Raw genomic sequence first — 21,169 nt, 5'->3', positions numbered from 1 at the left:
TCGAAAGCCGGAAGTAGAACTCTGCGGACATTTCTTAAGACGAGAAATGGCTTTTGCTTCAAATAAGTTTGCAATGCGTAACATGACGGGTGCGATCATACCAGCACTAATGCACCGGATCCCATCAGAACTCCGAAGTTAAGCGTGCTTGGGCGAGACTAGTACTAGGATGGGTGACCTCCTGGGAAGTCCTCGTGTTGCACCCCTCTTTTTCGTTTTTTATTTTTATTTTGACGATTTGCCGGGTCGAGATTTCGATCGATTTTAGATTTATTTCGTTTTTTATTCTTATTTTGACGATTTCCCGGGTCGAGATTTCGATCGAGGGAAACGGTTTTAAAAGTTCTCCGTATATTTTCCGTTGTTTCTAAGTTAATATATCGTTAATTTATCCGGCGATTGCGCAACGGCTCCTCGAAAGCCGGAAGTAGAACTCTGCGGACATTTCTTAAGACGAGAAATGGCTTTTGCTTCAAATAAGTTTGCAATGCGTAACATGACGGGTGCGATCATACCAGCACTAATGCACCGGATCCCATCGAACTCCGAAGTTAAGCGTGCTTGGGCGAGAGTAGTACTAGGATGGGTGACCTCTGGGAAGTCCTCGTGTTGCACCCCTCTTTTCGTTTTTATTTTTATTTTGACGATTTGCCGGGTCGAGATTTCGATCGATTTTAGATTGATTTCGTTTTTTATTCTTATTTTGACGATTTCCCAGTCGAGATTTCGATCGAGGAAACGGTTTTAAAAGTTCTCCGTATATTTTCCGTTGTTTCTAAGTTAATATATCGTTAATTTATCCGGCGATTGCGCAACGGCTCCTCGAAAGCCGGAAGTAGAACTCTGCGGACATTTCTTAAGACGAGAAATGGCTTTTGCTTCAAATAAGTTTGCAATGCGTAACATGACGGGTGCGATCATACCAGCACTAATGCACCGGATCCCATCGAACTCCGAAGTTAAGCGTGCTTGGGCGAGAGTAGTACTAGGATGGGTGACCTCTGGGAAGTCCTCGTGTTGCACCCCTCTTTTCGTTTTTATTTTTATTTTGACGATTTGCCGGGTCGAGATTTCGATCGATTTTAGATTGATTTCGTTTTTTATTCTTATTTTGACGATTTCCGGGTCGAGATTTCGATCGAGGAAACGGTTTTTAAAAGTTCTCCGTATATTTTCCGTTGTTTCTAAGTTAATATATCGTTAATTTATCCGGCGATTGCGCAACGGCTCCTCGAAAGCCGGAAGTAGAACTCTGCGGACATTTCTTAAGACGAGAAATGGCTTTTGCTTCAAATAAGTTTGCAATGCGTAACATGACGGGTGCGATCATACCAGCACTAATGCACCGGATCCCATCGAACTCCGAAGTTAAGCGTGCTTGGGCGAGAGTAGTACTAGGATGGGTGACCTCCTGGGAAGTCCTCGTGTTGCACCCCTCTTTTTCGTTTTTATTTTTATTTTGACGATTTGCCGGGTCGAGATTTCGATCGATTTTAGATTTATTTCGTTTTTATTCTTATTTTGACGATTTCCGGGTCGAGATTTCGATCGAGGGAAACGGTTTTAAAAGTTCTCCGTATATTTTCCGTTGTTTCTAAGTTAATATATCGTTAATTTATCCGGCGATTGCGCAACGGCTCCTCGAAAGCCGGAAGTAGAACTCTGCGGACATTTCTTAAGACGAGAAATGGCTTTTGCTTCAAATAAGTTTGCAATGCGTAACATGACGGGTGCGATCATACCAGCACTAATGCACCGGATCCCATCGAACTCCGAAGTTAAGCGTGCTTGGGCGAGAGTAGTACTAGGATGGGTGACCTCCTGGGAAGTCCTCGTGTTGCACCCCTCTTTTTCGTTTTTATTTTTATTTTGACGATTTGCCGGGTCGAGATTTCGATCGATTTTAGATTTATTTCGTTTTTATTCTTATATTGACGATTTCCCGAGTCGAGATTTCGATCGAGGAAACGGTTTTAAAAGTTCTCCGTATATTTTCCGTTGTTTCTAAGTTAATATATCGTTAATTTATCCGGCGATTGCGCAACGGCTCCTCGAAAGCCGGAAGTAGAACTCTGCGGACATTTCTTAAGACGAGAAATGGCTTTTGCTTCAAATAAGTTTGCAATGCGTAACATGACGGGTGCGATCATACCAGCACTAATGCACCGGATCCCATCGAACTCCGAAGTTAAGCGTGCTTGGGCGAGAGTAGTACTAGGATGGGTGACCTCTGGGAAGTCCTCGTGTTGCACCCCTCTTTTTCGTTTTTATTTTTATTTTGACGATTTGCCGGGTCGAGATTTCGATCGATTTTAGATTGATTTCGTTTTTATTCTTATTTTGACGATTTCCAGTCGAGATTTCGATCGAGGAAACGGTTTTAAAAGTTCTCCGTATATTTTCCGTTGTTTCTAAGTTAATATATCGTTAATTTATCCGGCGATTGCGCAACGGCTCCTCGAAAGCCGGAAGTAGAACTCTGCGGACATTTCTTAAGACGAGAAATGGCTTTTGCTTCAAATAAGTTTGCAATGCGTAACATGACGGGTGCGATCATACCAGCACTAATGCACCGGATCCCATCGAACTCCGAAGTTAAGCGTGCTTGGGCGAGAGTAGTACTAGGATGGGTGACCTCTGGGAAGTCCTCGTGTTGCACCCCTCTTTTCGTTTTTATTTTTATTTTGACGATTTGCCGGGTCGAGATTTCGATCGATTTTAGATTGATTTCGTTTTTATTCTTATTTTGACGATTTCCGGGTCGAGATTTCGATCGAGGAAACGGTTTTAAAAGTTCTCCGTATATTTTCCGTTGTTTCTAAGTTAATATATCGTTAATTTATCCGGCGATTGCGCAACGGCTCCTCGAAAGCCGGAAGTAGAACTCTGCGGACATTTCTTAAGACGAGAAATGGCTTTTGCTTCAAATAAGTTTGCAATGCGTAACATGACGGGTGCGATCATACCAGCACTAATGCACCGGATCCCATCAGAACTCCGAAGTTAAGCGTGCTTGGGCGAGAGTAGTACTAGGATGGGTGACCTCCTGGGAAGTCCTCGTGTTGCACCCCTCTTTTTCGTTTTTATTTTTATTTTGACGATTTGCCGGGTCGAGATTTCGATCGATTTTAGATTGATTTCGTTTTTATTCTTATTTTGACGATTTCCCGGGTCGAGATTTCGATCGAGGAAACGGTTTTAAAAGTTCTCCGTATATTTTCCGTTGTTTCTAAGTTAATATATCGTTAATTTATCCGGCGATTGCGCAACGGCTCCTCGAAAGCCGGAAGTAGAACTCTGCGGACATTTCTTAAGACGAGAAATGGCTTTTGCTTCAAATAAGTTTGCAATGCGTAACATGACGGGTGCGATCATACCAGCACTAATGCACCGGATCCCATCGAACTCCGAAGTTAAGCGTGCTTGGGCGAGAGTAGTACTAGGATGGGTGACCTCTGGGAAGTCCTCGTGTTGCACCCCTCTTTTCGTTTTTATTTTTATTTTGACGATTTGCCGGGTCGAGATTTCGATCGATTTTAGATTTGATTTCGTTTTTTATTCTTATTTTGACGATTTCCCAGTCGAGATTTCGATCGAGGGAAACGGTTTTAAAAGTTCTCCGTATATTTTCCGTTGTTTCTAAGTTAATATATCGTTAATTTATCCGGCGATTGCGCAACGGCTCCTCGAAAGCCGGAAGTAGAACTCTGCGGACATTTCTTAAGACGAGAAATGGCTTTTGCTTCAAATAAGTTTGCAATGCGTAACATGACGGGTGCGATCATACCAGCACTAATGCACCGGATCCCATCGAACTCCGAAGTTAAGCGTGCTTGGGCGAGAGTAGTACTAGGATGGGTGACCTCCTGGGAAGTCCTCGTGTTGCACCGCTCTTTTTCGTTTTTACTTTTATTTTGACGATTTGCCGGGTCGAGATTTCGATCGATTTTAGATTTATTTCGTTTTTTATTTTTATTTTGACGATTTCCGGGTCGAGATTTCGATCGAGGGAAACGGTTTTTAAAAGTTCTCCGTATATTTTCCGTTGTTTCTAAGTTAATATATCGTTAATTTATCCGGCGATTGCGCAACGGCTCCTCGAAAGCCGGAAGTAGAACTCTGCGGACATTTCTTAAGACGAGAAATGGCTTTTGCTTCAAATAAGTTTGCAATGCGTAACATGACGGGTGCGATCATACCAGCACTAATGCACCGGATCCCATCAGAACTCCGAAGTTAAGCGTGCTTGGGCGAGAGTAGTACTAGGATGGGTGACCTCCTGGGAAGTCCTCGTGTTGCACCCCTCTTTTTCGTTTTTATTTTTATTTTGACGATTTGCCGGGTCGACATTTCGATCGATTTTAGATTGATTTCGTTTTTATTCTTATTTTGACGATTTCCCAGTCGAGATTTCGATCGGGAAACGGTTTTAAAAGTTCTCCGTATATTTTCCGTTGTTTCTAAGTTAATATATCGTTAATTTATCCGGCGATTGCGCAACGGCTCCTCGAAAGCCGGAAGTAGAACTCTGCGGACATTTCTTAAGACGAGAAATGGCTTTTGCTTCAAATAAGTTTGCAATGCGTAACATGACGGGTGCGATCATACCAGCACTAATGCACCGGATCCCATCGAACTCCGAAGTTAAGCGTGCTTGGGCGAGAGTAGTACTAGGATGGGTGACCTCTGGGAAGTCCTCGTGTTGCACCCCTCTTTTCGTTTTTATTTTTATTTTGACGATTTGCCGGGTCGAGATTTCGATCGATTTTAGATTGATTTCGTTTTTTATTCTTATTTTGACGATTTCCGGGTCGAGATTTCGATCGAGGAAACGGTTTTAAAAGTTCTCCGTATATTTTCCGTTGTTTCTAAGTTAATATATCGTTAATTTATCCGGCGATTGCGCAACGGCTCCTCGAAAGCCGGAAGTAGAACTCTGCGGACATTTCTTAAGACGAGAAATGGCTTTTGCTTCAAATAAGTTTGCAATGCGTAACATGACGGGTGCGATCATACCAGCACTAATGCACCGGATCCCATCGAACTCCGAAGTTAAGCGTGCTTGGGCGAGAGTAGTACTAGGATGGGTGACCTCCTGGGAAGTCCTCGTGTTGCACCCCTCTTTTTCGTTTTTATTTTTATTTTGACGATTTGCCGGGTCGAGATTTCGATCGATTTTAGATTGATTTCGTTTTTATTCTTATTTTGACGATTTCCCAGTCGAGATTTCGATCGAGGGAAACGGTTTTAAAAGTTCTCCGTATATTTTCCGTTGTTTCTAAGTTAATATATCGTTAATTTATCCGGCGATTGCGCAACGGCTCCTCGAAAGCCGGAAGTAGAACTCTGCGGACATTTCTTAAGACGAGAAATGGCTTTTGCTTCAAATAAGTTTGCAATGCGTAACATGACGGGTGCGATCATACCAGCACTAATGCACCGGATCCCATCGAACTCCGAAGTTAAGCGTGCTTGGGCGAGAGTAGTACTAGGATGGGTGACCTCTGGGAAGTCCTCGTGTTGCACCCCTCTTTTTCGTTTTTATTTTTATTTTGACGATTTGCCGGGTCGAGATTTCGATCGATTTTAGATTTATTTCGTTTTTATTCTTTATTTTGACGATTTCCCAGTCGAGATTTCGATCGAGGAAACGGTTTTTAAAAGTTCTCCGTATATTTTCCGTTGTTTCTAAGTTAATATATCGTTAATTTATCCGGCGATTGCGCAACGGCTCCTCGAAAGCCGGAAGTAGAACTCTGCGGACATTTCTTAAGACGAGAAATGGCTTTTGCTTCAAATAAGTTTGCAATGCGTAACATGACGGGTGCGATCATACCAGCACTAATGCACCGGATCCCATCGAACTCCGAAGTTAAGCGTGCTTGGGCGAGAGTAGTACTAGGATGGGTGACCTCTGGGAAGTCCTCGTGTTGCACCCCTCTTTTTCGTTTTTATTTTTATTTTGACGATTTGCCGGGTCGAGATTTCGATCGATTTTAGATTTATTTCGTTTTTTATTCTTATTTTGACGATTTCCGGGTCGAGATTTCGATCGAGGAAACGGTTTTAAAAGTTCTCCGTATATTTTCCGTTGTTTCTAAGTTAATATATCGTTAATTTATCCGGCGATTGCGCAACGGCTCCTCGAAAGCCGGAAGTAGAACTCTGCGGACATTTCTTAAGACGAGAAATGGCTTTTGCTTCAAATAAGTTTGCAATGCGTAACATGACGGGTGCGATCATACCAGCACTAATGCACCGGATCCCATCGAACTCCGAAGTTAAGCGTGCTTGGGCGAGAGTAGTACTAGGATGGGTGACCTCTGGGAAGTCCTCGTGTTGCACCCCTCTTTTCGTTTTTATTTTTATTTTGACGATTTGCCGGGTCGAGATTTCGATCGATTTTAGATTTATTTCGTTTTTTATTCTTATTTTGACGATTTCCCGGGTCGAGATTTCGATCGAGGAAACGGTTTTAAAAGTTCTCCGTATATTTTCCGTTGTTTCTAAGTTAATATATCGTTAATTTATCCGGCGATTGCGCAACGGCTCCTCGAAAGCCGGAAGTAGAACTCTGCGGACATTTCTTAAGACGAGAAATGGCTTTTGCTTCAAATAAGTTTGCAATGCGTAACATGACGGGTGCGATCATACCAGCACTAATGCACCGGATCCCATCGAACTCCGAAGTTAAGCGTGCTTGGGCGAGAGTAGTACTAGGATGGGTGACCTCTGGGAAGTCCTCGTGTTGCACCCCTCTTTTTCGTTTTTATTTTTATTTTGACGATTTGCCGGGTCGAGATTTCGATCGATTTTAGATTGATTTCGTTTTTATTCTTATTTTGACGATTTCCAGTCGAGATTTCGATCGAGGGAAACGGTTTTTAAAAGTTCTCCGTATATTTTCCGTTGTTTCTAAGTTAATATATCGTTAATTTATCCGGCGATTGCGCAACGGCTCCTCGAAAGCCGGAAGTAGAACTCTGCGGACATTTCTTAAGACGAGAAATGGCTTTTGCTTCAAATAAGTTTGCAATGCGTAACATGACGGGTGCGATCATACCAGCACTAATGCACCGGATCCCATCGAACTCCGAAGTTAAGCGTGCTTGGGCGAGAGTAGTACTAGGATGGGTGACCTCTGGGAAGTCCTCGTGTTGCACCCCTCTTTTTCGTTTTTATTTTTATTTTGACGATTTGCCGGGTCGAGATTTCGATCGATTTTAGATTTATTTCGTTTTTTATTCTTATTTTGACGATTTCCCAGTCGAGATTTCGATCGAGGGAAACGGTTTTAAAAGTTCTCCGTATATTTTCCGTTGTTTCTAAGTTAATATATCGTTAATTTATCCGGCGATTGCGCAACGGCTCCTCGAAAGCCGGAAGTAGAACTCTGCGGACATTTCTTAAGACGAGAAATGGCTTTTGCTTCAAATAAGTTTGCAATGCGTAACATGACGGGTGCGATCATACCAGCACTAATGCACCGGATCCCATCGAACTCCGAAGTTAAGCGTGCTTGGGCGAGAGTAGTACTAGGATGGGTGACCTCTGGGAAGTCCTCGTGTTGCACCCCTCTTTTTCGTTTTTATTTTTATTTTGACGATTTGCCGGGTCGAGATTTCGATCGATTTTAGATTGATTTCGTTTTTTTATTCTTATTTTGACGATTTCCGGGTCGAGATTTCGATCGAGGAAACGGTTTTTAAAAGTTCTCCGTATATTTTCCGTTGTTTCTAAGTTAATATATCGTTAATTTATCCGGCGATTGCGCAACGGCTCCTCGAAAGCCGGAAGTAGAACTCTGCGGACATTTCTTAAGACGAGAAATGGCTTTTGCTTCAAATAAGTTTGCAATGCGTAACATGACGGGTGCGATCATACCAGCACTAATGCACCGGATCCCATCGAACTCCGAAGTTAAGCGTGCTTGGGCGAGAGTAGTACTAGGATGGGTGACCTCTGGGAAGTCCTCGTGTTGCACCCCTCTTTTTCGTTTTTATTTTTATTTTGACGATTTGCCGGGTCGAGATTTCGATCGATTTTAGATTGATTTCGTTTTTTATTCTTATTTTGACGATTTCCGGGTCGAGATTTCGATCGAGGGAAACGGTTTTAAAAGTTCTCCGTATATTTTCCGTTGTTTCTAAGTTAATATATCGTTAATTTATCCGGCGATTGCGCAACGGCTCCTCGAAAGCCGGAAGTAGAACTCTGCGGACATTTCTTAAGACGAGAAATGGCTTTTGCTTCAAATAAGTTTGCAATGCGTAACATGACGGGTGCGATCATACCAGCACTAATGCACCGGATCCCATCGAACTCCGAAGTTAAGCGTGCTTGGGCGAGAGTAGTACTAGGATGGGTGACCTCTGGGAAGTCCTCGTGTTGCACCCCTCTTTTCGTTTTTATTTTTATTTTGACGATTTGCCGGGTCGAGATTTCGATCGATTTTAGATTGATTTCGTTTTTATTCTTATTTTGACGATTTCCCAGTCGAGATTTCGATCGAGGAAACGGTTTTAAAAGTTCTCCGTATATTTTCCGTTGTTTCTAAGTTAATATATCGTTAATTTATCCGGCGATTGCGCAACGGCTCCTCGAAAGCCGGAAGTAGAACTCTGCGGACATTTCTTAAGACGAGAAATGGCTTTTGCTTCAAATAAGTTTGCAATGCGTAACATGACGGGTGCGATCATACCAGCACTAATGCACCGGATCCCATCGAACTCCGAAGTTAAGCGTGCTTGGGCGAGAGTAGTACTAGGATGGGTGACCTCCTGGGAAGTCCTCGTGTTGCACCCCTCTTTTTCGTTTTTATTTTTATTTTGACGATTTGCCGGGTCGAGATTTCGATCGATTTTAGATTTATTTCGTTTTTTATTCTTATTTTGACGATTTCCCAGTCGAGATTTCGATCGAGGAAACGGTTTTAAAAGTTCTCCGTATATTTTCCGTTGTTTCTAAGTTAATATATCGTTAATTTATCCGGCGATTGCGCAACGGCTCCTCGAAAGCCGGAAGTAGAACTCTGCGGACATTTCTTAAGACGAGAAATGGCTTTTGCTTCAAATAAGTTTGCAATGCGTAACATGACGGGTGCGATCATACCAGCACTAATGCACCGGATCCCATCGAACTCCGAAGTTAAGCGTGCTTGGGCGAGAGTAGTACTAGGATGGGTGACCTCCTGGGAAGTCCTCGTGTTGCACCCCTCTTTTTCGTTTTTATTTTTATTTTGACGATTTGCCGGGTCGAGATTTCGATCGATTTTAGATTGATTTCGTTTTATATTCTTATTTTGACGATTTCCCGGGTCGAGATTTCGATCGAGGAAACGGTTTTAAAAGTTCTCCGTATATTTTCCGTTGTTTCTAAGTTAATATATCGTTAATTTATCCGGCGATTGCGCAACGGCTCCTCGAAAGCCGGAAGTAGAACTCTGCGGACATTTCTTAAGACGAGAAATGGCTTTTGCTTCAAATAAGTTTGCAATGCGTAACATGACGGGTGCGATCATACCAGCACTAATGCACCGGATCCCATCGAACTCCGAAGTTAAGCGTGCTTGGGCGAGAGTAGTACTAGGATGGGTGACCTCTGGGAAGTCCTCGTGTTGCACCCCTCTTTTCGTTTTTATTTTTATTTTGACGATTTGCCGGGTCGAGATTTCGATCGATTTTAGATTTGATTTCGTTTTTATTCTTATTTTGACGATTTCCCGGGTCGAGATTTCGATCGAGGAAACGGTTTTTAAAAGTTCTCCGTATATTTTCCGTTGTTTCTAAGTTAATATATCGTTAATTTATCCGGCGATTGCGCAACGGCTCCTCGAAAGCCGGAAGTAGAACTCTGCGGACATTTCTTAAGACGAGAAATGGCTTTTGCTTCAAATAAGTTTGCAATGCGTAACATGACGGGTGCGATCATACCAGCACTAATGCACCGGATCCCATCGAACTCCGAAGTTAAGCGTGCTTGGGCGAGAGTAGTACTAGGATGGGTGACCTCTGGGAAGTCCTCGTGTTGCACCCCTCTTTTTCGTTTTTATTTTTATTTTGACGATTTGCCGGGTCGAGATTTCGATCGATTTTAGATTTATTTCGTTTTTTATTCTTATTTTGACGATTTCCCAGTCGAGATTTCGATCGAGGGAAACGGTTTTAAAAGTTCTCCGTATATTTTCCGTTGTTTCTAAGTTAATATATCGTTAATTTATCCGGCGATTGCGCAACGGCTCCTCGAAAGCCGGAAGTAGAACTCTGCGGACATTTCTTAAGACGAGAAATGGCTTTTGCTTCAAATAAGTTTGCAATGCGTAACATGACGGGTGCGATCATACCAGCACTAATGCACCGGATCCCATCGAACTCCGAAGTTAAGCGTGCTTGGGCGAGAGTAGTACTAGGATGGGTGACCTCTGGGAAGTCCTCGTGTTGCACCCCTCTTTTCGTTTTTATTTTTATTTTGACGATTTGCCGGGTCGAGATTTCGATCGATTTTAGATTGATTTCGTTTTTATTCTTATTTTGACGATTTCCGGGTCGAGATTTCGATCGAGGGAAACGGTTTTAAAAGTTCTCCGTATATTTTCCGTTGTTTCTAAGTTAATATATCGTTAATTTATCCGGCGATTGCGCAACGGCTCCTCGAAAGCCGGAAGTAGAACTCTGCGGACATTTCTTAAGACGAGAAATGGCTTTTGCTTCAAATAAGTTTGCAATGCGTAACATGACGGGTGCGATCATACCAGCACTAATGCACCGGATCCCATCGAACTCCGAAGTTAAGCGTGCTTGGGCGAGAGTAGTACTAGGATGGGTGACCTCCTGGGAAGTCCTCGTGTTGCACCCCTCTTTTTCGTTTTTATTTTTATTTTGACGATTTGCCGGGTCGAGATTTCGATCGATTTTAGATTTATTTCGTTTTTTATTCTTATTTTGACGATTTCCAGTCGAGATTTCGATCGAGGAAACGGTTTTTAAAAGTTCTCCGTATATTTTCCGTTGTTTCTAAGTTAATATATCGTTAATTTATCCGGCGATTGCGCAACGGCTCCTCGAAAGCCGGAAGTAGAACTCTGCGGACATTTCTTAAGACGAGAAATGGCTTTTGCTTCAAATAAGTTTGCAATGCGTAACATGACGGGTGCGATCATACCAGCACTAATGCACCGGATCCCATCGAACTCCGAAGTTAAGCGTGCTTGGGCGAGAGTAGTACTAGGATGGGTGACCTCTGGGAAGTCCTCGTGTTGCACCCCTCTTTTCGTTTTTATTTTTATTTTGACGATTTGCCGGGTCGAGATTTCGATCGATTTTAGATTGATTTCGTTTTTATTCTTATTTTGACGATTTCCCAGTCGAGATTTCGATCGAGGGAAACGGTTTTAAAAGTTCTCCGTATATTTTCCGTTGTTTCTAAGTTAATATATCGTTAATTTATCCGGCGATTGCGCAACGGCTCCTCGAAAGCCGGAAGTAGAACTCTGCGGACATTTCTTAAGACGAGAAATGGCTTTTGCTTCAAATAAGTTTGCAATGCGTAACATGACGGGTGCGATCATACCAGCACTAATGCACCGGATCCCATCGAACTCCGAAGTTAAGCGTGCTTGGGCGAGAGTAGTACTAGGATGGGTGACCTCTGGGAAGTCCTCGTGTTGCACCCCTCTTTTCGTTTTTATTTTTATTTTGACGATTTGCCGGGTCGAGATTTCGATCGATTTTAGATTGATTTCGTTTTTTATTCTTATTTTGACGATTTCCGGGTCGAGATTTCGATCGAGGAAACGGTTTTAAAAGTTCTCCGTATATTTTCCGTTGTTTCTAAGTTAATATATCGTTAATTTATCCGGCGATTGCGCAACGGCTCCTCGAAAGCCGGAAGTAGAACTCTGCGGACATTTCTTAAGACGAGAAATGGCTTTTGCTTCAAATAAGTTTGCAATGCGTAACATGACGGGTGCGATCATACCAGCACTAATGCACCGGATCCCATCGAACTCCGAAGTTAAGCGTGCTTGGGCGAGAGTAGTACTAGGATGGGTGACCTCTGGGAAGTCCTCGTGTTGCACCCCTCTTTTTCGTTTTTATTTTTATTTTGACGATTTGCCGGGTCGAGATTTCGATCGATTTTAGATTTATTTCGTTTTTATTCTTATTTTGACGATTTCCGGGTCGAGATTTCGATCGAGGGAAACGGTTTTAAAAGTTCTCCGTATATTTTCCGTTGTTTCTAAGTTAATATATCGTTAATTTATCCGGCGATTGCGCAACGGCTCCTCGAAAGCCGGAAGTAGAACTCTGCGGACATTTCTTAAGACGAGAAATGGCTTTTGCTTCAAATAAGTTTGCAATGCGTAACATGACGGGTGCGATCATACCAGCACTAATGCACCGGATCCCATCGAACTCCGAAGTTAAGCGTGCTTGGGCGAGAGTAGTACTAGGATGGGTGACCTCTGGGAAGTCCTCGTGTTGCACCCCTCTTTTTCGTTTTTATTTTTATTTTGACGATTTGCCGGGTCGAGATTTCGATCGATTTTAGATTGATTTCGTTTTTTATTCTTATTTTGACGATTTCCGGGTCGAGATTTCGATCGAGGAAACGGTTTTTAAAAGTTCTCCGTATATTTTCCGTTGTTTCTAAGTTAATATATCGTTAATTTATCCGGCGATTGCGCAACGGCTCCTGAAAGCCGGAAGTAGAACTCTGCGGACATTTCTTAAGACGAGAAATGGCTTTTGCTTCAAATAAGTTTGCAATGCGTAACATGACGGGTGCGATCATACCAGCACTAATGCACCGGATCCCATCGAACTCCGAAGTTAAGCGTGCTTGGGCGAGAGTAGTACTAGGATGGGTGACCTCTGGGAAGTCCTCGTGTTGCACCCCTCTTTTTCGTTTTTATTTTTATTTTGACGATTTGCCGGGTCGAGATTTCGATCGATTTTAGATTTATTTCGTTTTTATTCTTATTTTGACGATTTCCCAGTCGAGATTTCGATCGAGGAAACGGTTTTAAAAGTTCTCCGTATATTTTCCGTTGTTTCTAAGTTAATATATCGTTAATTTATCCGGCGATTGCGCAACGGCTCCTCGAAAGCCGGAAGTAGAACTCTGCGGACATTTCTTAAGACGAGAAATGGCTTTTGCTTCAAATAAGTTTGCAATGCGTAACATGACGGGTGCGATCATACCAGCACTAATGCACCGGATCCCATCGAACTCCGAAGTTAAGCGTGCTTGGGCGAGAGTAGTACTAGGATGGGTGACCTCTGGGAAGTCCTCGTGTTGCACCCCTCTTTTCGTTTTTATTTTTATTTTGACGATTTGCCGGGTCGAGATTTCGATCGATTTTAGATTGATTTCGTTTTATATTCTTATTTTGACGATTTCCCGGGTCGAGATTTCGATCGAGGGAAACGGTTTTAAAAGTTCTCCGTATATTTTCCGTTGTTTCTAAGTTAATATATCGTTAATTTATCCGGCGATTGCGCAACGGCTCCTCGAAAGCCGGAAGTAGAACTCTGCGGACATTTCTTAAGACGAGAAATGGCTTTTGCTTCAAATAAGTTTGCAATGCGTAACATGACGGGTGCGATCATACCAGCACTAATGCACCGGATCCCATCGAACTCCGAAGTTAAGCGTGCTTGGGCGAGAGTAGTACTAGGATGGGTGACCTCTGGGAAGTCCTCGTGTTGCACCCCTCTTTTCGTTTTTATTTTTATTTTGACGATTTGCCGGGTCGAGATTTCGATCGATTTTAGATTTGATTTCGTTTTTTATTCTTATTTTGACGATTTCCAGTCGAGATTTCGATCGAGGGAAACGGTTTTTAAAAGTTCTCCGTATATTTTCCGTTGTTTCTAAGTTAATATATCGTTAATTTATCCGGCGATTGCGCAACGGCTCCTCGAAAGCCGGAAGTAGAACTCTGCGGACATTTCTTAAGACGAGAAATGGCTTTTGCTTCAAATAAGTTTGCAATGCGTAACATGACGGGTGCGATCATACCAGCACTAATGCACCGGATCCCATCGAACTCCGAAGTTAAGCGTGCTTGGGCGAGAGTAGTACTAGGATGGGTGACCTCTGGGAAGTCCTCGTGTTGCACCCCTCTTTTTCGTTTTTATTTTTATTTTGACGATTTGCCGGGTCGAGATTTCGATCGATTTTAGATTGATTTCGTTTTTATTCTTATTTTGACGATTTCCCAGTCGAGATTTCGATCGAGGGAAACGGTTTTAAAAGTTCTCCGTATATTTTCCGTTGTTTCTAAGTTAATATATCGTTAATTTATCCGGCGATTGCGCAACGGCTCCTCGAAAGCCGGAAGTAGAACTCTGCGGACATTTCTTAAGACGAGAAATGGCTTTTGCTTCAAATAAGTTTGCAATGCGTAACATGACGGGTGCGATCATACCAGCACTAATGCACCGGATCCCATCGAACTCCGAAGTTAAGCGTGCTTGGGCGAGAGTAGTACTAGGATGGGTGACCTCTGGGAAGTCCTCGTGTTGCACCCCTCTTTTCGTTTTTATTTTTATTTTGACGATTTGCCGGGTCGAGATTTCGATCGATTTTAGATTTATTTCGTTTTTATTCTTATTTGACGATTTCCAGTCGAGATTTCGATCGAGGAAACGGTTTTAAAAGTTCTCCGTATATTTTCCGTTGTTTCTAAGTTAATATATCGTTAATTTATCCGGCGATTGCGCAACGGCTCCTCGAAAGCCGGAAGTAGAACTCTGCGGACATTTCTTAAGACGAGAAATGGCTTTTGCTTCAAATAAGTTTGCAATGCGTAACATGACGGGTGCGATCATACCAGCACTAATGCACCGGATCCCATCGAACTCCGAAGTTAAGCGTGCTTGGGCGAGAGTAGTACTAGGATGGGTGACCTCTGGGAAGTCCTCGTGTTGCACCCCTCTTTTCGTTTTTATTTTTATTTTGACGATTTGCCGGGTCGAGATTTCGATCGATTTTAGATTTATTTCGTTTTTTATTCTTATTTTGACGATTTCCCGGGTCGAGATTTCGATCGAGGAAACGGTTTTTAAAAGTTCTCCGTATATTTTCCGTTGTTTCTAAGTTAATATATCGTTAATTTATCCGGCGATTGCGCAACGGCTCCTCGAAAGCCGGAAGTAGAACTCTGCGGACATTTCTTAAGACGGAAATGGCTTTTGCTTCAAATAAGTTTGCAATGCGTAACATGACGGGTGCGATCATACCAGCACTAATGCACCGGATCCCATCAGAACTCCGAAGTTAAGCGTGCTTGGGCGAGAGTAGTACTAGGATGGGTGACCTTCTGGGAAGTCCTCGTGTTGCACCCCTCTTTTTCGTTTTTATTTTTATTTTGACGATTTGCCGAGTCGACATTTCGATCGATTTTAGATTGATTTCGTTTTATATTCTTATATTGACGATTTCCGGGTCGAGATTTCGATCGAGGGAAACGGTTTTAAAAGTTCTCCGTATATTTTCCGTTGTTTCTAAGTTAATATATCGTTAATTTATCCGGCGATTGCGCAACGGCTCCTCGAAAGCCGGAAGTAGAACTCTGCGGACATTTCTTAAGACGAGAAATGGCTTTTGCTTCAAATAAGTTTGCAATGCGTAACATGACGGGTGCGATCATACCAGCACTAATGCACCGGATCCCATCGAACTCCGAAGTTAAGCGTGCTTGGGCGAGAGTAGTACTAGGATGGGTGACCTCCTGGGAAGTCCTCGTGTTGCACCCCTCTTTTTCGTTTTTATTTTTATTTTGACGATTTGCCGGGTCGAGATTTCGATCGATTTTAGATTTATTTCGTTTTTTATTCTTATTTTGACGATTTCCCAGTCGAGATTTCGATCGAGGAAACGGTTTTAAAAGTTCTCCGTATATTTTCCGTTGTTTCTAAGTTAATATATCGTTAATTTATCCGGCGATTGCGCAACGGCTCCTCGAAAGCCGGAAGTAGAACTCTGCGGACATTTCTTAAGACGAGAAATGGCTTTTGCTTCAAATAAGTTTGCAATGCGTAACATGACGGGTGCGATCATACCAGCACTAATGCACCGGATCCCATCGAACTCCGAAGTTAAGCGTGCTTGGGCGAGAGTAGTACTAGGATGGGTGACCTCCTGGGAAGTCCTCGTGTTGCACCCCTCTTTTTCGTTTTTATTTTTATTTTGACGATTTGCCGGGTCGAGATTTCGATCGATTTTAGATTTATTTCGTTTTTATTCTTATTTTGACGATTTCCGGGTCGAGATTTCGATCGAGGGAAACGGTTTTAAAAGTTCTCCGTATATTTTCCGTTGTTTCTAAGTTAATATATCGTTAATTTATCCGGCGATTGCGCAACGGCTCCTCGAAAGCCGGAAGTAGAACTCTGCGGACATTTCTTAAGACGAGAAATGGCTTTTGCTTCAAATAAGTTTGCAATGCGTAACATGACGGGTGCGATCATACCAGCACTAATGCACCGGATCCCATCGAACTCCGAAGTTAAGCGTGCTTGGGCGAGAGTAGTACTAGGATGGGTGACCTCTGGGAAGTCCTCGTGTTGCACCCCTCTTTTCGTTTTTATTTTTATTTTGACGATTTGCCGGGTCGAGATTTCGATCGATTTTAGATTGATTTCGTTTTTATTCTTATTTTGACGATTTCCCGGGTCGAGATTTCGATCGAGGAAACGGTTTTAAAAGTTCTCCGTATATTTTCCGTTGTTTCTAAGTTAATATATCGTTAATTTATCCGGCGATTGCGCAACGGCTCCTCGAAAGCCGGAAGTAGAACTCTGCGGACATTTCTTAAGACGAGAAATGGCTTTTGCTTCAAATAAGTTTGCAATGCGTAACATGACGGGTGCGATCATACCAGCACTAATGCACCGGATCCCATCGAACTCCGAAGTTAAGCGTGCTTGGGCGAGAGTAGTACTAGGATGGGTGACCTCTGGGAAGTCCTCGTGTTGCACCCCTCTTTTTCGTTTTTATTTTTATTTTGACGATTTGCCGGGTCGAGATTTCGATCGATTTTAGATTTATTTCGTTTTTATTCTTATTTTGACGATTTCCAGTCGAGATTTCGATCGAGGGAAACGGTTTTAAAAGTTCTCCGTATATTTTCCGTTGTTTCTAAGTTAATATATCGTTAATTTATCCGGCGATTGCGCAACGGCTCCTCGAAAGCCGGAAGTAGAACTCTGCGGACATTTCTTAAGACGAGAAATGGCTTTTGCTTCAAATAAGTTTGCAATGCGTAACATGACGGGTGCGATCATACCAGCACTAATGCACCGGATCCCATCAGAACTCCGAAGTTAAGCGTGCTTGGGCGAGAGTAGTACTAGGATGGGTGACCTCCTGGGAAGTCCTCGTGTTGCACCCCTCTTTTTCGTTTTTATTTTTATTTTGACGATTTGCCGGGTCGAGATTTCGATCGATTTTAGATTGATTTCGTTTTTATTCTTATTTTGACGATTCCCAGTCGAGATTTCGATCGAGGGAAACGGTTTTAAAAGTTCTCCGTATATTTTCCGTTGTTTCTAAGTTAATATATCGTTAATTTATCCGGCGATTGCGCAACGGCTCCTCGAAAGCCGGAAGTAGAACTCTGCGGACATTTCTTAAGACGAGAAATGGCTTTTGCTTCAAATAAGTTTGCAATGCGTAACATGACGGGTGCGATCATACCAGCACTAATGCACCGGATCCCATCAGAACTCCGAAGTTAAGCGTGCTTGGGCGAGAGTAGTACTAGGATGGGTGACCTCCTGGGAAGTCCTCGTGTTGCACCCCTCTTTTCGTTTTTATTTTTATTTTGACGATTTGCCGGGTCGAGATTTCGATCGATTTTAGATTGATTTCGTTTTATATTCTTATTTTGACGATTTCCAGTCGAGATTTCGATCGAGGAAACGGTTTTAAAAGTTCTCCGTATATTTTCCGTTGTTTCTAAGTTAATATATCGTTAATTTATCCGGCGATTGCGCAACGGCTCCTCGAAAGCCGGAAGTAGAACTCTGCGGACATTTCTTAAGACGAGAAATGGCTTTTGCTTCAAATAAGTTTGCAATGCGTAACATGACGGGTGCGATCATACCAGCACTAATGCACCGGATCCCATCGAACTCCGAAGTTAAGCGTGCTTGGGCGAGAGTAGTACTAGGATGGGTGACCTCTGGGAAGTCCTCGTGTTGCACCCCTCTTTTCGTTTTTATTTTTATTTTGACGATTTGCCGGGTCGAGATTTCGATCGATTTTAGATTGATTTCGTTTTATATTCTTATTTTGACGATTTCCAGTCGAGATTTCGATCGAGGAAACGGTTTTAAAAGTTCTCCGTATATTTTCCGTTGTTTCTAAGTTAATATATCGTTAATTTATCCGGCGATTGCGCAACGGCTCCTCGAAAGCCGGAAGTAGAACTCTGCGGACATTTCTTAAGACGAGAAATGGCTTTTGCTTCAAATAAGTTTGCAATGCGTAACATGACGGGTGCGATCATACCAGCACTAATGCACCGGATCCCATCGAACTCCGAAGTTAAGCGTGCTTGGGCGAGAGTAGTACTAGGATGGGTGACCTCTGGGAAGTCCTCGTGTTGCACCCCTCTTTTTCGTTTTTATTTTTATTTTGACGATTTGCCGGGTCGAGATTTCGATCGATTTTAGATTTATTTCGTTTTTATTCTTATTTTGACGATTTCCAGTCGAGATTTCGATCGAGGGAAACGGTTTTAAAAGTTCTCCGTATATTTTCCGTTGTTTCTAAGTTAATATATCGTTAATTTATCCGGCGATTGCGCAACGGCTCCTCGAAAGCCGGAAGTAGAACTCTGCGGACATTTCTTAAGACGAGAAATGGCTTTTGCTTCAAATAAGTTTGCAATGCGTAACATGACGGGTGCGATCATACCAGCACTAATGCACCGGATCCCATCGAACTCCGAAGTTAAGCGTGCTTGGGCGAGAGTAGTACTAGGATGGGTGACCTCCTGGGAAGTCCTCGTGTTGCACCCCTCTTTTTCGTTTTTATTTTTATTTTGACGATTTGCCGGGTCGAGATTTCGATCGATTTTAGATTTATTTCGTTTTTATTCTTATTTTGACGATTTCCAGTCGAGATTTCGATCGAGGAAACGGTTTTAAAAGTTCTCCGTATATTTTCCGTTGTTTCTAAGTTAATATATCGTTAATTTATCCGGCGATTGCGCAACGGCTCCTCGAAAGCCGGAAGTAGAACTCTGCGGACATTTCTTAAGACGAGAAATGGCTTTTGCTTCAAATAAGTTTGCAATGCGTAACATGACGGGTGCGATCATACCAGCACTAATGCACCGGATCCCATCGAACTCCGAAGTTAAGCGTGCTTGGGCGAGAGTAGTACTAGGATGGGTGACCTCTGGGAAGTCCTCGTGTTGCACCCCTCTTTTCGTTTTTATTTTTATTTTGACGATTTGCCGGGTCGAGATTTCGATCGATTTTAGATTGATTTCGTTTTTATTCTTATTTGACGATTTCCCGGGTCGAGATTTCGATCGAGGGAAACGGTTTTAAAAGTTCTCCGTATATTTTCCGTTGTTTCTAAGTTAATATATCGTTAATTTATCCGGCGATTGCGCAACGGCTCCTCGAAAGCCGGAAGTAGAACTGGACATTTCTTAAGACGAGAAATGGCTTTTGCTTCAAATAAGTTTGCAATGCGTAACATGACGGGTGCGATCATACCAGCACTAATGCACCGGATCCCATCAGAACTCCGAAGTTAAGCGTGCTTGGGCGAGAGTAGTACTAGGATGGGTGACCTCTGGGAAGTCCTCGTGTTGCACCCCTCTTTTCGTTTTTATTTTTATTTTGACGATTTGCCGGGTCGAGATTTCGATCGATTTTAGATTTATTTCGTTTTTTTATTCTTATTTGACGATTTCCAGTCGAGATTTCGATCGAGGGAAACGGTTTTTAAAAGTTCTCCGTATATTTTCCGTTGTTTCTAAGTTAATATATCGTTAATTTATCCGGCGATTGCGCAACGGCTCCTCGAAAGCCGGAAGTAGAACTCTGCGGACATTTCTTAAGACGAGAAATGGCTTTTGCTTCAAATAAGTTTGCAATGCGTAACATGACGGGTGCGATCATACCAGCACTAATGCACCGGATCCCATCGAACTCCGAAGTTAAGCGTGCTTGGGCGAGAGTAGTACTAGGATGGGTGACCTCTGGGAAGTCCTCGTGTTGCACCCCTCTTTTTCGTTTTTATTTTTATTTTGACGATTTGCCGGGTCGAGATTTCGATCGATTTTAGATTGATTTCGTTTTTATTCTTATTTTGACGATTTCCCGGGTCGAGATTTCGATCGAGGAAACGGTTTTAAAAGTTCTCCGTATATTTTCCGTTGTTTCTAAGTTAATATATCGTTAATTTATCCGGCGATTGCGCAACGGCTCCTCGAAAGCCGGAAGTAGAACTCTGCGGACATTTCTTAAGACGAGAAATGGCTTTTGCTTCAAATAAGTTTGCAATGCGTAACATGACGGGTGCGATCATACCAGCACTAATGCACCGGATCCCATCGAACTCCGAAGTTAAGCGTGCTTGGGCGAGAGTAGTACTAGGATGGGTGACCTCACAGGAAGTCCTCGTGTTGCACCCCCTTTTTCGTTTTTATTTTTATTTTGACGATTTGCCGGGTCGACATTTCGATCGATTTTAGATTGATTTCGTTTTATATTCTTATATTGACGATTTCCGGGTCGAGATTTCGATCGAGGGAAACGGTTTTAAAAGTTCTCCGTATATTTTCCGTTGTTTCTAAGTTAATATATCGTTAATTTATCCGGCGATTGCGCAACGGCTCCTCGAAAGCCGGAAGTAGAACTCTGCGGACATTTCTTAAGACGAGAAATGGCTTTTGCTTCAAATAAGTTTGCAATGCGTAACATGACGGGTGCGATCATACCAGCACTAATGCACCGGATCCCATCGAACTCCGAAGTTAAGCGTGCTTGGGCGAGAGTAGTACTAGGATGGGTGACCTCTGGGAAGTCCTCGTGTTGCACCCCTCTTTTTCGTTTTTATTTTTATTTTGACGATTTGCCGGGTCGAGATTTCGATCGATTTTAGATTTATTTCGTTTTTTATTCTTATTTTGACGATTTCC

The 21,169-nt window shown here is 42.7% G+C and overlaps 52 non-coding genes across 52 annotated transcripts; all 52 read left to right on the top strand.

Moving 5' to 3' along the window:
• Positions 1–87: 87 nt before the first annotated feature.
• LOC120292341 lies at positions 88–206 on the top strand. The gene has a single exon (XR_005550136.1). It is a non-coding gene; the product is annotated as a 5S ribosomal RNA (ribosomal RNA).
• Positions 207–501: 295 nt separating this feature from the next.
• LOC120292298 lies at positions 502–618 on the top strand. Its single transcript, XR_005550094.1, has one exon. It is a non-coding gene; the product is annotated as a 5S ribosomal RNA (ribosomal RNA).
• Positions 619–909: 291 nt separating this feature from the next.
• LOC120292296 lies at positions 910–1,026 on the top strand. The gene has a single exon (XR_005550092.1). It is a non-coding gene; the product is annotated as a 5S ribosomal RNA (ribosomal RNA).
• A 292-nt stretch (positions 1,027–1,318) lies between these two features.
• Positions 1,319–1,436, top strand: LOC120292376. The gene has a single exon (XR_005550173.1). It is a non-coding gene; the product is annotated as a 5S ribosomal RNA (ribosomal RNA).
• Positions 1,437–1,728: 292 nt separating this feature from the next.
• LOC120292375 lies at positions 1,729–1,846 on the top strand. Its single transcript, XR_005550172.1, has one exon. It is a non-coding gene; the product is annotated as a 5S ribosomal RNA (ribosomal RNA).
• A 292-nt stretch (positions 1,847–2,138) lies between these two features.
• LOC120292295 lies at positions 2,139–2,255 on the top strand. Its single transcript, XR_005550091.1, has one exon. It is a non-coding gene; the product is annotated as a 5S ribosomal RNA (ribosomal RNA).
• A 290-nt stretch (positions 2,256–2,545) lies between these two features.
• On the top strand, positions 2,546–2,662 carry LOC120292294. Its single transcript, XR_005550090.1, has one exon. It is a non-coding gene; the product is annotated as a 5S ribosomal RNA (ribosomal RNA).
• Positions 2,663–2,952: 290 nt separating this feature from the next.
• Positions 2,953–3,071, top strand: LOC120292393. The gene has a single exon (XR_005550190.1). It is a non-coding gene; the product is annotated as a 5S ribosomal RNA (ribosomal RNA).
• Positions 3,072–3,363: 292 nt separating this feature from the next.
• Positions 3,364–3,480, top strand: LOC120292293. The gene has a single exon (XR_005550089.1). It is a non-coding gene; the product is annotated as a 5S ribosomal RNA (ribosomal RNA).
• A 293-nt stretch (positions 3,481–3,773) lies between these two features.
• Positions 3,774–3,891, top strand: LOC120292388. The gene has a single exon (XR_005550185.1). It is a non-coding gene; the product is annotated as a 5S ribosomal RNA (ribosomal RNA).
• A 294-nt stretch (positions 3,892–4,185) lies between these two features.
• On the top strand, positions 4,186–4,304 carry LOC120292382. Its single transcript, XR_005550178.1, has one exon. It is a non-coding gene; the product is annotated as a 5S ribosomal RNA (ribosomal RNA).
• Positions 4,305–4,594: 290 nt separating this feature from the next.
• LOC120292292 lies at positions 4,595–4,711 on the top strand. Its single transcript, XR_005550088.1, has one exon. It is a non-coding gene; the product is annotated as a 5S ribosomal RNA (ribosomal RNA).
• A 291-nt stretch (positions 4,712–5,002) lies between these two features.
• Positions 5,003–5,120, top strand: LOC120292374. Its single transcript, XR_005550171.1, has one exon. It is a non-coding gene; the product is annotated as a 5S ribosomal RNA (ribosomal RNA).
• A 292-nt stretch (positions 5,121–5,412) lies between these two features.
• Positions 5,413–5,529, top strand: LOC120292291. Its single transcript, XR_005550087.1, has one exon. It is a non-coding gene; the product is annotated as a 5S ribosomal RNA (ribosomal RNA).
• A 293-nt stretch (positions 5,530–5,822) lies between these two features.
• On the top strand, positions 5,823–5,939 carry LOC120292290. Its single transcript, XR_005550086.1, has one exon. It is a non-coding gene; the product is annotated as a 5S ribosomal RNA (ribosomal RNA).
• Positions 5,940–6,231: 292 nt separating this feature from the next.
• LOC120292289 lies at positions 6,232–6,348 on the top strand. The gene has a single exon (XR_005550085.1). It is a non-coding gene; the product is annotated as a 5S ribosomal RNA (ribosomal RNA).
• A 292-nt stretch (positions 6,349–6,640) lies between these two features.
• On the top strand, positions 6,641–6,757 carry LOC120292288. The gene has a single exon (XR_005550084.1). It is a non-coding gene; the product is annotated as a 5S ribosomal RNA (ribosomal RNA).
• A 292-nt stretch (positions 6,758–7,049) lies between these two features.
• Positions 7,050–7,166, top strand: LOC120292287. Its single transcript, XR_005550083.1, has one exon. It is a non-coding gene; the product is annotated as a 5S ribosomal RNA (ribosomal RNA).
• A 293-nt stretch (positions 7,167–7,459) lies between these two features.
• LOC120292285 lies at positions 7,460–7,576 on the top strand. Its single transcript, XR_005550081.1, has one exon. It is a non-coding gene; the product is annotated as a 5S ribosomal RNA (ribosomal RNA).
• A 294-nt stretch (positions 7,577–7,870) lies between these two features.
• Positions 7,871–7,987, top strand: LOC120292284. Its single transcript, XR_005550080.1, has one exon. It is a non-coding gene; the product is annotated as a 5S ribosomal RNA (ribosomal RNA).
• A 293-nt stretch (positions 7,988–8,280) lies between these two features.
• Positions 8,281–8,397, top strand: LOC120292283. The gene has a single exon (XR_005550079.1). It is a non-coding gene; the product is annotated as a 5S ribosomal RNA (ribosomal RNA).
• A 290-nt stretch (positions 8,398–8,687) lies between these two features.
• Positions 8,688–8,805, top strand: LOC120292373. Its single transcript, XR_005550170.1, has one exon. It is a non-coding gene; the product is annotated as a 5S ribosomal RNA (ribosomal RNA).
• Positions 8,806–9,097: 292 nt separating this feature from the next.
• LOC120292372 lies at positions 9,098–9,215 on the top strand. Its single transcript, XR_005550168.1, has one exon. It is a non-coding gene; the product is annotated as a 5S ribosomal RNA (ribosomal RNA).
• A 293-nt stretch (positions 9,216–9,508) lies between these two features.
• Positions 9,509–9,625, top strand: LOC120292282. Its single transcript, XR_005550078.1, has one exon. It is a non-coding gene; the product is annotated as a 5S ribosomal RNA (ribosomal RNA).
• A 293-nt stretch (positions 9,626–9,918) lies between these two features.
• On the top strand, positions 9,919–10,035 carry LOC120292281. Its single transcript, XR_005550077.1, has one exon. It is a non-coding gene; the product is annotated as a 5S ribosomal RNA (ribosomal RNA).
• A 293-nt stretch (positions 10,036–10,328) lies between these two features.
• Positions 10,329–10,445, top strand: LOC120292410. Its single transcript, XR_005550207.1, has one exon. It is a non-coding gene; the product is annotated as a 5S ribosomal RNA (ribosomal RNA).
• A 291-nt stretch (positions 10,446–10,736) lies between these two features.
• On the top strand, positions 10,737–10,854 carry LOC120292371. The gene has a single exon (XR_005550167.1). It is a non-coding gene; the product is annotated as a 5S ribosomal RNA (ribosomal RNA).
• A 292-nt stretch (positions 10,855–11,146) lies between these two features.
• LOC120292409 lies at positions 11,147–11,263 on the top strand. Its single transcript, XR_005550206.1, has one exon. It is a non-coding gene; the product is annotated as a 5S ribosomal RNA (ribosomal RNA).
• A 291-nt stretch (positions 11,264–11,554) lies between these two features.
• On the top strand, positions 11,555–11,671 carry LOC120292408. The gene has a single exon (XR_005550205.1). It is a non-coding gene; the product is annotated as a 5S ribosomal RNA (ribosomal RNA).
• A 291-nt stretch (positions 11,672–11,962) lies between these two features.
• LOC120292407 lies at positions 11,963–12,079 on the top strand. Its single transcript, XR_005550204.1, has one exon. It is a non-coding gene; the product is annotated as a 5S ribosomal RNA (ribosomal RNA).
• Positions 12,080–12,371: 292 nt separating this feature from the next.
• Positions 12,372–12,488, top strand: LOC120292406. Its single transcript, XR_005550203.1, has one exon. It is a non-coding gene; the product is annotated as a 5S ribosomal RNA (ribosomal RNA).
• A 292-nt stretch (positions 12,489–12,780) lies between these two features.
• LOC120292404 lies at positions 12,781–12,897 on the top strand. Its single transcript, XR_005550200.1, has one exon. It is a non-coding gene; the product is annotated as a 5S ribosomal RNA (ribosomal RNA).
• A 291-nt stretch (positions 12,898–13,188) lies between these two features.
• LOC120292403 lies at positions 13,189–13,305 on the top strand. Its single transcript, XR_005550199.1, has one exon. It is a non-coding gene; the product is annotated as a 5S ribosomal RNA (ribosomal RNA).
• Positions 13,306–13,598: 293 nt separating this feature from the next.
• LOC120292402 lies at positions 13,599–13,715 on the top strand. Its single transcript, XR_005550198.1, has one exon. It is a non-coding gene; the product is annotated as a 5S ribosomal RNA (ribosomal RNA).
• Positions 13,716–14,008: 293 nt separating this feature from the next.
• On the top strand, positions 14,009–14,125 carry LOC120292401. Its single transcript, XR_005550197.1, has one exon. It is a non-coding gene; the product is annotated as a 5S ribosomal RNA (ribosomal RNA).
• Positions 14,126–14,417: 292 nt separating this feature from the next.
• Positions 14,418–14,534, top strand: LOC120292399. Its single transcript, XR_005550196.1, has one exon. It is a non-coding gene; the product is annotated as a 5S ribosomal RNA (ribosomal RNA).
• A 288-nt stretch (positions 14,535–14,822) lies between these two features.
• On the top strand, positions 14,823–14,939 carry LOC120292398. The gene has a single exon (XR_005550195.1). It is a non-coding gene; the product is annotated as a 5S ribosomal RNA (ribosomal RNA).
• Positions 14,940–15,231: 292 nt separating this feature from the next.
• On the top strand, positions 15,232–15,350 carry LOC120292331. Its single transcript, XR_005550126.1, has one exon. It is a non-coding gene; the product is annotated as a 5S ribosomal RNA (ribosomal RNA).
• Positions 15,351–15,643: 293 nt separating this feature from the next.
• LOC120292369 lies at positions 15,644–15,761 on the top strand. The gene has a single exon (XR_005550165.1). It is a non-coding gene; the product is annotated as a 5S ribosomal RNA (ribosomal RNA).
• Positions 15,762–16,053: 292 nt separating this feature from the next.
• LOC120292368 lies at positions 16,054–16,171 on the top strand. Its single transcript, XR_005550164.1, has one exon. It is a non-coding gene; the product is annotated as a 5S ribosomal RNA (ribosomal RNA).
• Positions 16,172–16,463: 292 nt separating this feature from the next.
• Positions 16,464–16,580, top strand: LOC120292397. The gene has a single exon (XR_005550194.1). It is a non-coding gene; the product is annotated as a 5S ribosomal RNA (ribosomal RNA).
• Positions 16,581–16,871: 291 nt separating this feature from the next.
• Positions 16,872–16,988, top strand: LOC120292396. Its single transcript, XR_005550193.1, has one exon. It is a non-coding gene; the product is annotated as a 5S ribosomal RNA (ribosomal RNA).
• A 291-nt stretch (positions 16,989–17,279) lies between these two features.
• LOC120292370 lies at positions 17,280–17,398 on the top strand. The gene has a single exon (XR_005550166.1). It is a non-coding gene; the product is annotated as a 5S ribosomal RNA (ribosomal RNA).
• Positions 17,399–17,689: 291 nt separating this feature from the next.
• On the top strand, positions 17,690–17,808 carry LOC120292280. The gene has a single exon (XR_005550076.1). It is a non-coding gene; the product is annotated as a 5S ribosomal RNA (ribosomal RNA).
• Positions 17,809–18,098: 290 nt separating this feature from the next.
• On the top strand, positions 18,099–18,215 carry LOC120292395. Its single transcript, XR_005550192.1, has one exon. It is a non-coding gene; the product is annotated as a 5S ribosomal RNA (ribosomal RNA).
• Positions 18,216–18,505: 290 nt separating this feature from the next.
• Positions 18,506–18,622, top strand: LOC120292394. The gene has a single exon (XR_005550191.1). It is a non-coding gene; the product is annotated as a 5S ribosomal RNA (ribosomal RNA).
• A 291-nt stretch (positions 18,623–18,913) lies between these two features.
• Positions 18,914–19,031, top strand: LOC120292364. Its single transcript, XR_005550160.1, has one exon. It is a non-coding gene; the product is annotated as a 5S ribosomal RNA (ribosomal RNA).
• Positions 19,032–19,321: 290 nt separating this feature from the next.
• Positions 19,322–19,438, top strand: LOC120292392. The gene has a single exon (XR_005550189.1). It is a non-coding gene; the product is annotated as a 5S ribosomal RNA (ribosomal RNA).
• Positions 19,439–19,725: 287 nt separating this feature from the next.
• On the top strand, positions 19,726–19,843 carry LOC120292386. Its single transcript, XR_005550183.1, has one exon. It is a non-coding gene; the product is annotated as a 5S ribosomal RNA (ribosomal RNA).
• A 292-nt stretch (positions 19,844–20,135) lies between these two features.
• Positions 20,136–20,252, top strand: LOC120292391. The gene has a single exon (XR_005550188.1). It is a non-coding gene; the product is annotated as a 5S ribosomal RNA (ribosomal RNA).
• A 292-nt stretch (positions 20,253–20,544) lies between these two features.
• LOC120292389 lies at positions 20,545–20,662 on the top strand. Its single transcript, XR_005550186.1, has one exon. It is a non-coding gene; the product is annotated as a 5S ribosomal RNA (ribosomal RNA).
• Positions 20,663–20,954: 292 nt separating this feature from the next.
• On the top strand, positions 20,955–21,071 carry LOC120292390. The gene has a single exon (XR_005550187.1). It is a non-coding gene; the product is annotated as a 5S ribosomal RNA (ribosomal RNA).
• The last annotated feature ends 98 nt before the right edge of the window (positions 21,072–21,169 follow it).

This window comes from Eucalyptus grandis, chromosome 3 (assembly GCF_016545825.1).
Source record: "Eucalyptus grandis isolate ANBG69807.140 chromosome 3, ASM1654582v1, whole genome shotgun sequence".
NCBI lineage: Eukaryota > Viridiplantae > Streptophyta > Magnoliopsida > Myrtales > Myrtaceae > Eucalyptus > Eucalyptus grandis.
Note: the sequence above shows the minus strand (reverse complement) of the source record. Positions and strands in the feature narration are given on the sequence as shown.